This window comes from Haliotis cracherodii, unplaced genomic scaffold (assembly GCF_022045235.1).
Source record: "Haliotis cracherodii isolate W230 unplaced genomic scaffold, xgHalCrac1.p SCAF_7, whole genome shotgun sequence".
Lineage (NCBI taxonomy): Eukaryota > Metazoa > Mollusca > Gastropoda > Lepetellida > Haliotidae > Haliotis > Haliotis cracherodii.
In genome coordinates, this window is record NW_027266330.1 from 37934077 (window position 1) to 37949210 (window position 15134).

The 15134-nt window shown below is 40.3% G+C and overlaps 1 pseudogene; it reads left to right on the top strand.

Moving 5' to 3' along the window:
• Window positions 1-5928: 5928 nt before the first annotated feature.
• On the top strand, window positions 5929-11850 carry LOC139447584 (transcription intermediary factor 1-alpha-like; annotated as a pseudogene).
• Window positions 11851-15134: the final 3284 nt, after the last annotated feature.

Genomic DNA, 15134 nt, shown 5'->3' on the forward strand with positions numbered 1-15134 from the left:
GAGAGAGAGAGAGAGAGAGAGAGAGAGAGAGAGAGAGAGAGAGAGAGAGAGAGAGAGAGAGAGAGAGATTGATTTGTTAGTTATGTTACACAGTTATTGCATTGTTTCTTAGTTGTGAGATTTGATGTAGCTATTGCATGTCGGAGATAGTATCCGATCAGGACCCAAAGGTTGATTAAAATGGAACATATTGAGCTTGTCAGCCATAGGTTTTTCCTTATGTCATGTTATGTTTAATCCTTCATTTAATCTGTGGAGGGGAACTGACAGATGAATGATAGTGAGGATATTTTCCCAATGACTGTGCTGAAACAGGGACAGAGTGACAAGGCGAGGAGTGAGAGAGTTGGGTTTAACGCCGCTTTTAACAGTATTTCAGTCATATCACAGCATATCAGCTTTATGTTTACCGCCCAAGGGACGCAACTCTGCACAGCGCATCGCGGCGCCCAAAACGACTGGTCCACCCGTGCCCCGACCAGGCGGGGAAATGGATAGCTGTATGCAATATATATCTATTTCAGGACGGCCGGCATGTACTCCAGTCTAGGTCAGTCAAATAGGACTGTGCTACATGTATCCCATGACACCCAATCATTCGATGTAACCACCCGATCCTCATAATAACCAACTCGCGCTTAAGACAGTGTACTGCGGACATGTTCTGCCCTTGAAATCCTGCTGCGTAACAACTTCGTCATGATCAGTTGTTTGGATGTCTTAACTGTTTTAATCAGGTATTCATGTCAGGTAACCAATTTCAGTTTTGAGTTTAACTTCACTGTATTTCCGTCCCACAATTTCTGTGACTCCATTAAGGGTCTCATAAGGAACATTTGCTGACACCCTTTTTCAATATATACTGGCCTTCACAATAACACGACAAAAATACTGTAAACACACACGTTTCACGTAAATAAATCATATTAAAGAAAGAAAGTCAATTTCGACTATGATTTTAAGAACCCTTAACACTTCGCTGAAACCAACGAGCACGGGTATGGTGCTGACAAACCTAGAAACATAATCGGGGTTTCTGGCGTGCCCAAGGGACGCAACTCTGCACAACGAATCGCGGCGCCCTAGATACCCGAGGAGAATTGACTTTCTCTGATGAAAGTAATATTATATTCTGATATTTAAAATACATGTTTCCCTTGCATTATTACATTATTGCACACACACACACACACACACACACACACACACACACACACACACACACACACACACACACACACACACACACATATATATATATATATATATATATATATATATATATATATATATATATATATGTGTGTTAACATTTCCCGATAATAAAACACAGATGGCCTCTGTCACATGTCTATAACGCAGCTTAACAATCCTGATCCAGCCACAGTAAGCTAATCGACCTGAGGCACTTTCGTGGTTCTTTTGATAATGCAAGATATAATTAAAGGGACATTACCCTTAAGAAATTATTCAGTAATGCGGAAATTATATAATCTGGAAACTGTATCGTGGGGATTAACGTGTCCTTACTGTATATAGGTATAATGGCAAGATTGCAGTATTCAAGGCTGCCATATCAAGACATACACGAGATATATACGGGTGTCATATGTATGCTGGATCCATGTATATGTTTCACTACTCATCATTTCAAGTTTACAAAGACAGAATATATATTTACAACTCACACATAGCTGCCACTCTGGGACTGAACATCTGTGTACGTGTGTTGTCACACTGCTGTTGATATACGAAGTTACTTCCCCTGACAAGAGCGATCTGTGTACACATGTGTCCGACTACAGCAAAAGTGTGGCGTGGCCTATGAAGTTACCTCCCTGACAAGGATGCGTCTTCCTTTGCGGAGAGCCATCTGTGTACCCGTGTAGCCCACTACAGCAAAAGTGTGGCGTGTCTAAAAGCAAGGTATGTCGCGTGTTGTGACTGAACATCTATTGGTAAATATAAACATCCAAATTAAAAGTATGATAACATAGAGGGACAGACAATTTCAGAAATAGAATGTTCCTAGTAACCACATGTGCGTTGTACTTTCGGTTTCGCCTTGAGGCATGTATAGCCATCCTTGGGTTGTACATGTAGTAGATCCAGAGCGTTCTATTGAAACTGATCATCAACCTTTGCTTACCCCTCTCCTGTCCCATACAAGCCCTCTCCACCTATTTACAAACCACATACTACCTTTACAAACCGCCCTGCAGCATGGCTTCCTTCAGCACACACATGGACACTCATATTTGTCTGTCTGTGAACCGTAACAAGGATATGCCATCGTGTTATCTATTCACGATTTAACAAAAAATTATCTGTCCGACAATGAGCACTCCCATTGATCAGCTTTATATCAACCATTGCAATGTCACTGAAGCGGTGTGTGGACTAAGGGACGCAACTCGCGATCGTGTTTGACATTATATTTCCCATGCAGTGGGATCTTTGAGTTTATTTTCCTGCTCGACCATCAAACAACGCGATGGGATATGTCATATCATGTCAAGATACTGGATTCTTAATACAAGGAAAAACTTAATGTTATTTTGTTGGCCATTTAATCAAATATTAAAAAAAGGTAGAACACAAGTATGTTCTTCATTGTGTGTCAGTGTATTATTCAACAGATTACAAGCAGCATGGATGAATTAAATCATGTTCATGGATTTCGTTGCCTTAAATGGAACGGTATATGTGAAGACGCGTTTATAAACACGCACGTGGTATCAAAAAACTATCTAATAGTCGTTCATATATATTTCCGACGTATATGTATATAACAAGTTATATCAGATGTATACGCCATGAAACACATTCTACTATGTATTTGGGAAATATCGTTAGGCACATGTAAATAATTTTATTTTTAATTATAGGCTACAGAAAGCATACTGCGGGTACTTCAATATTCCATGGATATACATATTGTGCAGAAAACACGATAAAATCAACAAAGAGAATGTATTTAAAGTTTTAACCCTCATGGTGCCTGGACGTCAGTCAGCCCGCATACCGCTCAGTGCCGCACTGTGATGATGTCACGGTTTCAAAAACATATACATTGTATCAAAAGTGTTACAGTGTTCTTATTTCTTCACACAGTGTAACCAAATTTGTATAACATGCAACACGAGTTGATTGTCTTTCCTAAGTCACGAAATTCAAAAGATCTATGCACTGCCTAGCCTAGCCATCGATAAAAGCGCTGGTATTATAAGTTACCTACTTTTCTACATTAATCGAAGCACCCGAATATGGCAAGTAAAGACAAGTTAGCGCCTTTGTTAGAAATCTAAATGTCTAATAATTCATATCATAGGCAAGTACATATCCTAACAGTGATAGACATATGACATTTATGTTGAAGTACACATTCACTGAGAATGTTCCGTAAGTTATATTTACCGACAAAAAAATCCCGATGAAATTGTCCGATCGCTAAACAGCCCTAACAATACTCAAATTGACAGCTCAATACCGGACATCATTATTATTCCTTAAGAATTAACAAGATTATACTAACGTCATACCATCCAAGAGTAATCAAAATCGTTGAAACGTTTTCATGCGCAGCAAATCTTTTCAACAAACCTATCACTCGCAACTCGGGCTCCATATGTCATTTCTTTGTTGTGAAATCAGACAGGCCGCTCATTGATACTTAGGGTGCCATGATGTGTTGTTAATGGTTTAAATCTAACTTATGAAAAGCTTGAAACGAAATGTAATTGGACAATTTTAATACTTGAATTTGAAAGCTCAAGAAGAGCAGAGTAGACTATATTTAATACAAGGAAACGATAACTGGCACAGTACAAGAGAAAGAAGGCAATTTTATTGTTTTACGGTAGATATACAGTTATAAATAATATCTAGATTAAGTGAAAGAGAAAATATCGAAAATATGCATTACTTCGATTAGAGTAGTGTTCAATGTTTATACAGTTCATGTACTCAAAACTCTGAACAAATTTGTTTCACTATGATCACTAGAAAACATACATCCTCGTCTCATGATCAGCTAGTATTTCACACTTGGCTGCAATACTCTTAGACCATTGCTCAAAATATACTTGTATGGCAAGCCCATGAAATACCACCGTCATATAACTGGACTATCGCTGAGTGCGGCGCAAAACAGCAAACAAACCCAAACCATGAAATACAACTTTTTCTTTCAAATTGTTTTACAAATAGAACTTTACCTAGGTATGTATATATGTACATTTAAGGACAGACATGAAAGTTTATTTCCTGTAGTTTCCCATTTCATCCCATTTTACTAAAGGAACAGTTTGAAATAGATAATGATCGTAGGGATATGAAAGTAATGGACTTATTTGTCATAAAAGGAAAAATATATTATTGGTATTGAACTTCGATAATTTAACCAGCAAAATGTTTAATTTAAATGGTTTTCAGTTATTATGTCTTTCCGTTTTTCCCTAGCTAAACAACAGCTTTGAGGGAAGATGTACAAATTAAAATGGCGAAAAGAGAACTACAAGAATGCTTTGATGTTTTTGCTCTTAGACAAATAATTATCTTTAAAAAATCAATTCTATGCTAAGGATACAAAACAAAGTAATTACGACTTTATCACTGATGGAAGTATTTGATAATTTAGATAATGCAAAGTGAAAAAAAACCCGTTTCAACCCACCTCTACCCCCCGTAGCTTCGTATACGTGTGTTGAAATAGAATTCACCTTTGCATCTTAACCCGGAAGTGATCTAGATGCACATACAGGACGTGGTCTGTGTCAGGTAGGTGCGTTGTGGATAATCTCTGATATCCTAACAGTATAATCAAATAAGATAATATTGTTCTGTATGAGAAATAAGTTTTGTTTAACTAAATCACTAGAATGCATTCATCTGTTACATTGCATATCTTAAGCATAACTTAACTTATCTTAATCATAAAACACTCGTCTAAAGTCTTCACATTTGTGTCAGTCCTACTTTCGTTTTCAAGCGCCGACATGTTCTAGGACAGGACACACTTCCCTGCCCTATGTTGTCTGCGGTTATGATCTCGCCTTTTCTATGCCGCTATACATGAGTATGATGGCGTCCTCGCGTGGATCCTCCTTGTGCACACAGATATCATACCTCCCGTGCAGAATGAACAGCTCATTGTTATCGATTCGATCGAATACACGGATCGTGCAGCATTAAAGTGCTTGAAAGGCAATTTATTGACATGTAAATGTAACACGTTCAAGATTATTGCACTTATATATCGACGTGCAAGCAAGGGTGCGTGTGGCTACTGGGGGTCCGGACTAATGCCGATTTTATAGTGCTAGCTCACTGAAATACCAAGCCGCAGGTTAACATGAATACCCCACTCAGGCACACTATACTCCGACCCGACCAGTCCTTGTTTTAGCCCCTTAATTCCGGGCGACAGGCAGGGTAACAACAAGTCTCCTCTTTTTTATTTATTGGTATAACGCGGCCAGGGATCGAACACCCGATTTGCCGCTCCTCGGGCAGATGTTCAACTACTAGACAACGGAGGCGATCTACTAATTATTAATAATTTTACTTCGAATATGCCATGCATTAATCTATGTAAATGTCATACCCGTAACCAAGACCTCAGATATACTATACAAGTACACATATTGTCCGCTGATGTGGCAATGCTGTTCAACATCAAGATTAAGCTGGCTACAATATAAGCCATTATAGATTATTGTTTCCGACATGGATGAGATACATCATATTTCTAAGTCATATTTAAAAAAAAATAACGTTTAATCAGGGCGCACGTTCGTCATTTGATATCTCAGACATTATGTTATCTCAATGTTTATTTTTCTATTTTCTATTTGCATATATATTATACCATACTTCGTATCTTCCAGAACTGTGCACAACTTGGACATCATTACACTAAACAGGAAAATGGCGACTGCAGTGAAGCTACCCCAGTGTAGAGTGTGTCACACCTCGCACACGTATGGTTGACCTGATCCACATCTCCTACCTTGTCTCCAATCGGTATGTCAGACATGCCTAGACACTGACATCCCTGATACACTGACGTGTGACATCTGCCAGGAAACATTTGACAAAGAACAAACTGATTTTCCTCCCGATGTCGTTGTCATCCAAGATATCTTCCACCAAACTGCTGAAAACGATGGTTCCGCCGTGCTTTGTACCAATAGAGATGATGGAAACCAAGCCATGTCTTGGTGTGATGAATGTGAAGCCTTCTTGTGTGAGCACTGTCAGGCCAGTCATGAATATATGAAGTTGACAAGATCCCATGCAGTTGTGACATTGGCAAACCTGAAGTCATCTGACGCAGAACCTACTCCTAAGACTGTCTACTGCACAGAACATGCTGATCATCCTCTCCAGCTCTATGACGAAACATGTGAGCAAAGAATATGTTTCAGATGTAAAGAGAATCATAGCGACTGCAAAGTGAATGACATAGCCACAGCATTTCAACATCTAAAGGAGACGGTACTGGAGGAAGGACAGAAAGGCCTCTCTAAGAAGATAGAAACAATCAGAGCCATCAGGGACCAGGTACAAGAAGTTGTCAAGATGTCAGAGGTGAAAGAGGAGGAAGGGAAGGAGTTCTTAAAGCATACATTTTCTGACCTGAGAAATACTTTAAATCAGCGAGAAGAAGGGGTTTCGCTACAGCTGGATCAAAGTTTCAGAGCTGTATATGATATAAATAACTCACGGCTCTCCAAGTTGGAAATGGAGGAAGCCAAATGTGACACAGCACTTGGTTATTGTCAGAAATTCGCTGCTATGTCTAGTGTTGATGCACTGTTCAGGGCCAGAAAGACAGTAGTATCCAGAACCAATGGGTGTATTACATCCAAGCTTCCCCAAGTGAGAGATACAGAGGCTGCAGTCACTCTATCTAGACAGGACTTTAGCGACCTGAAGCAATCGATTTCTTCCTTTGGAGGGTACTACGTACCCATGGACCCTCAGTCCGAAAGTAACCCAGGTAGGATTTGATTATTTCTTGGATGATGAAACAATACATTGATATTGTAACGAGCTAAAGAAAAGCTAAGTGTTTAGTATCCTGTTCATGGAGCTGTTCCATTATACTACATACAGTTTATTAGGAATGTTGAGTTAAATACGAATAATGTCAGTGTCCCTGAGTGAGTAAATGTGGTTTTACGCTGCTTTTAACAATATTCCAGTGATATCACTGCGGGGCACAACAGCAAATGTGCTTCACACAATGAACCCATGTAGGGAATCGAACCCGGGTCTATGGCTTGACCTGCCGATGCTTTAACCACAAGACTACCCCACTTAGTGTCCATGAGCATTGGCAAACATAATAGAGCTCGTTGCTAGTTGCCTCTGTTCCCTGGAGATGATATACTTGTAATCTAGGTAACCAAGTCTGCTGGGAGAAACTGCAGACATACACATCAGCATCACTATAGCTAGTTTTACATAAAGCTTACCATTTTCAGTCATATTCTATGTACTATTTTTGGAAAGAATGTTTGATACCAGACACCTTCCGCCATATTCTGTTATGTGCGAACTACTTCCTTGGCAACCAAGGCATTCGCCATTTTCCTGCCGCTTCAGTTAATTTCCTTAGCCCTTGGGCTCGTTATACCGACATATTTAACCCTTGGCTTCCGTTATGACTGAATTAGGGTTAGTAGTAGTTGTTGGGTTTAGGGTTTTCAATAAACATATCAGTAAGTACATATCAGTCCAAACTGTCATTTTTTTTTAATAGTAGCGAGTGGAGGGCTGGGTTTGACAATATCAATGTCTTTCCCATGGGGATTGTTTGCTCGCACAGTGAGAGGCAAGAAGGCAGTGAACTTGTCCGAGACGTCTGAACATTTTTACAAAATTCCTCCAAATAGGTGTACATGTCTTTTGTTAACGTTGTCCCCCTTCGTTTCGTTGTTGATTCTGGAGTGACAACAACCAAGTGAATGATAGGTATAGATACAAGACATGTTCTGATAAGCAGCAGATTAACATTGAGAACAGGTAACAAATAATAAGTAGCACACATGTAATAGGGATGAGCCAAATGTACGGTAAGAATAACAAATAGCACAAGGTAATTAAGCACACAGGTAATAAAGCCAAATGTACAGTAAGTATTAGGATAAAAAGAATTAAACAGTTGTGAGAATCTGATTGGATCTTGATTAAAATAGTCTATTGCTTGATTAGATCTTCAAAGGCAGACGAGATGTAATGCCCCTGATCTCTGTTGATCAAAGTTTTGTGACGTCACGCAGAAATGGACAAATCAGGAACCACTTACCTTTCAGAGGTCTCTCACGCTCCGATGTTCCACACCTCATAAATCCATAGGCAGAAAAATAACGAGCCATTACAAGTTTAGTTTTATTCGATTTGTACAAAAATAAAGTAGTAAGTCTAGTTTTACGAGACCGGAAGTGATGCATAGAACTCACATTTAATGTTAATTTCTATCTAAATGTCCCCGTTTTCGTTTCCATCACGCGCGAGTCTCGTGTTATATGAACGTCACGTGACCTATATGGTAGGTAGGTGTCCGGTGTAATGCACATGTACCTTATTTTTATGTGCGTTGGAAGTGTTAAATATTCCATTTACTCATATATTACATGTGTTTGTTGTTACAGAGGGATCCACTATGAATGCTATAAAAACGATGATAAACAAGCTTGGGGCTGATAACATGTTACATCTGCAGGTTCAGTTTGTTGACACCTGCAATAAAACTTTTAAATGTTCAATATAAATGTAATTCAACTTACTCAATCCGTTCTAAAACCAGAAAACCACAAGTTCAAAGTATAGATTTATTTTGAGATCTGTAAATTATCATACAATATGGTTGAATTAAGAGGATTGGACCTCTCGTTTTTGGTGTGGTCAGGTAACCTGTTACCCAAAAGGCTACCTTACCAAGCCTTCCTTATGACATGCGAATGATTATTCTTATTAATTATGTTTTAAGGTTATAAAGAATCGCGATCAACAGATCGAACAGCTGTCGTCAACAATGAAGTCTTTAGGTGAGCATCATTTCAATATTGCATACATGGCAAATACAAATTTGAGCTAGTATGATAAATATAGTTGTAAAAATGAAGGAGATGTGAGCAAATAACATATTTTGACAAATGAACTCATGTTCTGTAATTCACTGTGCAATCTTCAAAGTTGGGCACCTGAGCTGTGAAAGGGTATGCTCATTTGGGAATCGAATCTCAAAGTATGATTTGATTATACACAATATTGTTGCCTGTGCATAGTGGTAAACGTCCACAATCTACCCCACTTTCCTCTCCTTAACTTCACTCAATTTTAAGCTGACACACCAGGATGTAAGTGAAATGCTGTGGAAGTCGGCGTGAACAGTTCATTATACCACAATACCATATAACATTGGCATATATTTGACATTTTGTTTTGTAGAGTGCGTGTCCAGTGTAGCTGTCCACTTTCTGCCTGCCTCAGATGCCCCTTTTCCTGTTCCTCTTCTCTGTAAGTACGTTTGCACCAGGGAGAGTGTTATGACAACGTTGATAAATTGAACTGATCGACTCTACAAAATCCATACTTGTCTGATGTGACGAGAAGAATGAGATTAGCTATATGCAATGTGTGAAGTGCCTGACTGTGCAGATCATATATTAATAGGGTTCACAGTTATTCGTCCAGTCACCCGAAGATTTGATGTCCTACTGCTATTAGGGGGCACGGGTGGCCCGGCCGTCTAAGGCCCCGCGATTCGTTGTGAATTGTGTCCCTTGGGCACGCCAGAAACCTGTGATTATGGGTTCGAATCCCGGTTGGACCCGATTATGTTTCTAGGTTTGTCAGCACCATACCCGTGCTCGTGGGTTTCTCCGAATGTGGTAAACGTCAGAGACCTGCATCACTTCGGGCTTTCCTCCCACATTAAGCTGACACGCCGAGATATAACTGTAATACTGTTAAAACCGGCGTTAAACCAAACTCACTCACCCTAATGTTGTTAACTTGTGCTATAGTGTGTGCACACAAAACTTCCCTCATTAACATATAATTACAGGCTTTGACGAATTTGCAGTTGCTTCACACTCACATGTCCCTCGTATTTGATAACACCATCAGTACCATTGCTTATACTCTATGGGGTTTGAACTACAGTGTTTGTTGGACGCATTCAGCATGACGTTACATACTCAATGCTGGAAATTCTAAATTCCAATTATTCACCACATATAAACCAGTTCAACATGCCCAATCGACTTACTATATACACATTTATTGTGAGTACCTAGATGTGTGACCGTGACCCCTACTTCAAATATATTACGGGGAGCACGGGTGGCCCAGTCATCTAAGGCGCCGCGATTCGCTGTGCAGAGTTGCGTCCCTTGGCCACGCCAGACACCTATGATTGTGGGTTCGAATGCCGGTTCGCCCCGATTATGTTTCTAGGTTTGTCAGCACCATAGCCGTGCTCGTGGGTTTCACCGAAGTGGTAAACGTCTGAGACCTGCATCACTTCGGGCTTTCCTCCCACATTAAGCTGACACGCTGCGATATAACTGTAATACTGTTAAAAGCGGCGTTAAACCCAACTTACTCACTCACTCACTCACTCACTCAAGTATATGACATTTATTGTTAGGACACCTGCAGTTTCTAATTAATCATTACTCTAGATGTATCAAGACAATCTTTATTCAACGACTATAGCTATGTGATATAGAAGTTCGGTTTACATTCTAATATTTGAGTGAATGAGCTGGTTGTAACGATGCTTTGATGCGTATTCCAGTCATAACATGGCGGGTTAACTACAAATAAAACGTGGAATGAAAACTTTCTAAATTGACAAAAAACCTCAAAACTTATGTATTCTCGAGTCAAAGCTGACAGTTTCAGATATTACCAATTAAAGAAAACATCGTATCAGTCTTTTCGGATAATTTGAACTGGGTGTTTAAAAGGGCAAATCAGGAAATTAGGTAAGACATGATGATGCGGCAGAGATACAATGTATTTGTGTTGGAAGTTTACTTTATTTATATTTTGTAGGTATACATCTGAAGTATGACAAAGACAGAGTCAATCTCGACTACGTCCACATCAACACAGAAGCAGACCTGGTCAACAGGAAGTCGGACACGAGACCTGCAGGGGAGGGGAGACTGAAGAAGTACATTGGCACATGTAGCACTGCCCCCCTCCCCCGGGCTGGCTGTCCCCAGTACTGGGAGGTGGTGAACAGGGTCGGTCTGGACAAACCACTCACACGGAACAACCTCATCCTGGAGGTGGGTGTATGCAGGGAGGATCAAAGGGACGTGTCTCATTGTGTTACTCGACAATCCAGCTCCTACTGCATGGTGGTCGCCAAGTGTCCTACACACGGCGGGATATGCAGGCGGACATGGAAGGAGGGGAAGCATGTGCTGTGTCTGCCTGACACTCTCCCCAACACAGCAGGGGCATCACACACACTACATTACGGTGTTGTCTATGATGACGTCAGGAAGAAGATTGTCTTCATTGATGTGAAGGAGAACAAAGTGATGTCGACGTTAGACAATGTAGACTCTAGTCAGCCACTGTGGCCGATGTTCGGGGTGTATAACCCAGATTTTGTCACTATCAACATGACACTTGTAGTGGGCAGCGACATCAACATGACAGAGGAGAAGGAAGCAATGATTGTCAAGGCGCTGTCGTGATGGTGACAATGATTGTCAAGGCTTTGTCCTTAACGTGAGAAGGAGAGAGAGAGAGAGCGCAGTGTGTGTTCATCTAAACTATGGTGAGGGACTTACATATGAATGGCCTATGCTACATGTATCGGGGAGCGATGACACCCAATCATTCAATGTAACCACCTGATCCTCATAATTCACCTCTGATAACAAATTCGAGTTTAAGACAGTGTATTGAGGCCATGTTCTGCCCTGGAAATCCTGCTAAGTAACTGCTTCGTCATGATCAGTTGTTGGAATATATCAATTGTTTTAATCAAGTATTCATGTAAGGTAACAATTTCAATTTTGAGGTTAACTTCACTGTATTTTCGTGACTCCATTAAGGGTTTCATCAGGAACATTTGATCTCAACGTTTGGCGACAGATTTGTTTTTTGTCTGTCAAGATCAATAATATGTATCAAAATACATGTTTTACTTGCAGTATTAACATAGTTTATTCGGATTTAAATTTTGTATCAAAGGGATCGCCAACATGTGTGTGCTCATGTAAATTTTGACATTAAATAATCGGCACAATCATCAAAATGAAGAATCAGTTAAATCAATTTCCTATTCTTAATGAATACATTAGAATGAAACGAGGGCCAATGTTGGGCATGCCAGAAACCTATGATTGTGGGTTCGAATCCCGGTTCGCCCCGATTATGTTTCTAAGTTTGTCAGCACCATACCCGTGCTCTTGGGATTCACTGAAGTGGTAAACGTCTGAGACCTGCATCACTTTGGGCTTTCCTCCCACATTAAGCTGACACGCCGAGATATAACTGGAATAGTGTTAAAAGCGGCGTTAAACCCAACTCACTCACGCACACTCACTCAAAATGTATTGTAGGTGTGTACCTTGACATGCCATTGTGTCATTTATTGTATCAAGGTTTAGCCTTGACCTTTATCCTAATGTTTTGATTTTGGATTGTCACATGTACACTTCCTGATCACCACATCCCCCGTGTCATTCCCTTCCCTACCGCATCACACACCACTCCATTACTTGACGTGTCTGTTTCTCCCACCATACACATGGACGTAAGCATCGGTCATGTCTGTATTTGATGGAAGGAATCTCAGATCACGTGTACCATCTTCAAAACATATATATCCAATGAAACAATATTCAAAATGACATTCTTCAGTGTTGAATAAAAAAAAATGTAATACATTTATTTCTGAAGCTTTCACGAAATGGCTAAATCATTGGAGGCAATTCCTGCTTTACCGTGATTAATTTAGTTTTGTGCTCAACCAACACGTGTATTGATGACATATTTCCTTTATTTTCATGATAACATGGACTTGATTAATTTCAAATACAGGGACGGCAGCAACATGGTAATGTCATCTATTCTTTTGATTTCGATTCTCTGAATTGCAAAACATAAGGCGTCGGATAATGTCATGTGTTAGATCACATTCGCCAGCTCACTGTTGTCAACGTTGCTGCTGAAAAGTGTGTGGTTCAGGGGACACAACTCGTGTTTTACTATATATATTCCATGAATTCGAATCCTATGGATTGCTTTCTCGTTCGAGCCTGAAACTAGCACAGACGTAAATGTCCTAATCTGTCAAGCTGCATAGTTTTGTATGGGGGTATTGGGTTTTTACTTGGAATTCAGCTGATTTGACGACCACATTACCTTGGAACAAATATTGTTAGAATATCTCAGATCTTCTTAACCATTGTTGATAGGCATTTTGGGGTGATGACATGGGACATTTACATGTATGCCTGCTAATCTACCATCAGAATGATAGAAAGAATGGAATGAAATGATGTGATGTGTTACCCGTGAGCAACTGTGTGCATTATTAGTGACGGTGAATTGGTACATGGCACCTTACCATGATTCCTGTTAAGGTCTATTTTTAGTAAGACTTTCTACCTCAGTGCTCAATGGAAACGTATTTGAGTAAGAATGAATTTATCATTTAAACTGTGAATCAACCATGGTTGATGGTATGACTGGATAATTTGTCACATCAGTACAATCTGAATGGTGTGTCTTTGTTATCTCTACTCTACTGTATTAATTTTATAACGTTTCATGTTTTAGTATTTAACTCGCATTAGGTATAGTAATTTAATCGCTACCTCATTCACAATGCTTTACAGAAAGGGTGTATATTGTAGGCAGTTTGGCAGGGTATAGGTTTTAACAGGGAGTATATATATGTCTTATATATTCCCTGAGTTAAATAAGTTATTTTAAATATATGTAGATAAATATTCACATCGCTGCCCAATATATATTATAACAGCAGCTAGGCTATTATTACTATGGCCAATAGCACGGAGTCATGTGCAGGTCAGTGACTCCTAATTAGCGCTAGAGAATGGCCGGTTGGCCACTGAAGCTTGACATTGTGGATGAGGTGCGGGAGGGATACTGCAGGCTGACCAGAGAGGTATCGTATTCGATACGTGGCAGCTGGTCAGTGGTTTCACTAGTTAAAATTAGAAAACTTTCTGTTACTCGAGGCTTGATCCTCGGACAGCGGCTAGGCAGGTTGGCCCTCTGATTCCTCTGATATGCTCCCGGCCATGTATGTCCCAGTATCACGTGCACAATCGTAATTATACAGATGCTGTAATTATTATATTACAAATAAAGTGTTGTGGACCCACGGATGGACTCCTGTGTTTGAAGAAGAACAAATATCCATAACATAACAGCTCGGGATACAAGTCGAAAGGTGACCAACCGGAGTCCGAGCAAGCATCGTGCAGGCGCCTAGCGGGTGTCATTCGTCGGACACTGGGAATGTTGACGAGTCTGTTCCGGAGTGTATATTATGGGCTGAATGGGATGAGCAGCATAGAATGTCTTCAGAATACCTGTCCCTCTACACACACTGAGACTGGCCTGGCTCCGTATGCAGTACGCGAGAGCCCGACACCGTCACAAAGTGATCCTGGCAGCGATGGTACAAAAACACGGTACAAGAACGGCGAACACGAACTATGATCGGTCGGGCACTGAGCGGGCTCCTTTTATAGCGAGCAACCATTTTTTTCCAAAATCCTTCGGGTATCTTCCGATCATCTTTGGTTTCATGACCACTGCACCTATGTGTCACAGATGTGGGCAAAAATCTGTGTCACGCCGGGGCATCGGTGAAACTCAACGATGCCCCCACATCGTCCGGAGACCGTTGTATATATGTGACTGAGGCACAGGCATTAGAGAGTTTTGGGGACAGCGGTAAGAGTGAAGTTTTTTAACCTATTGTGTAGCTTACTGCGATGTCATAGCATTTACGTCACAATGAGCACTTCGGTGTCATCATAAAGACGTTCTGCTTGGAAATAAACCTTCAAAGTTTTGCTTCGTTTTATTAAGGGGTGGTTACTGTATGTATGCAA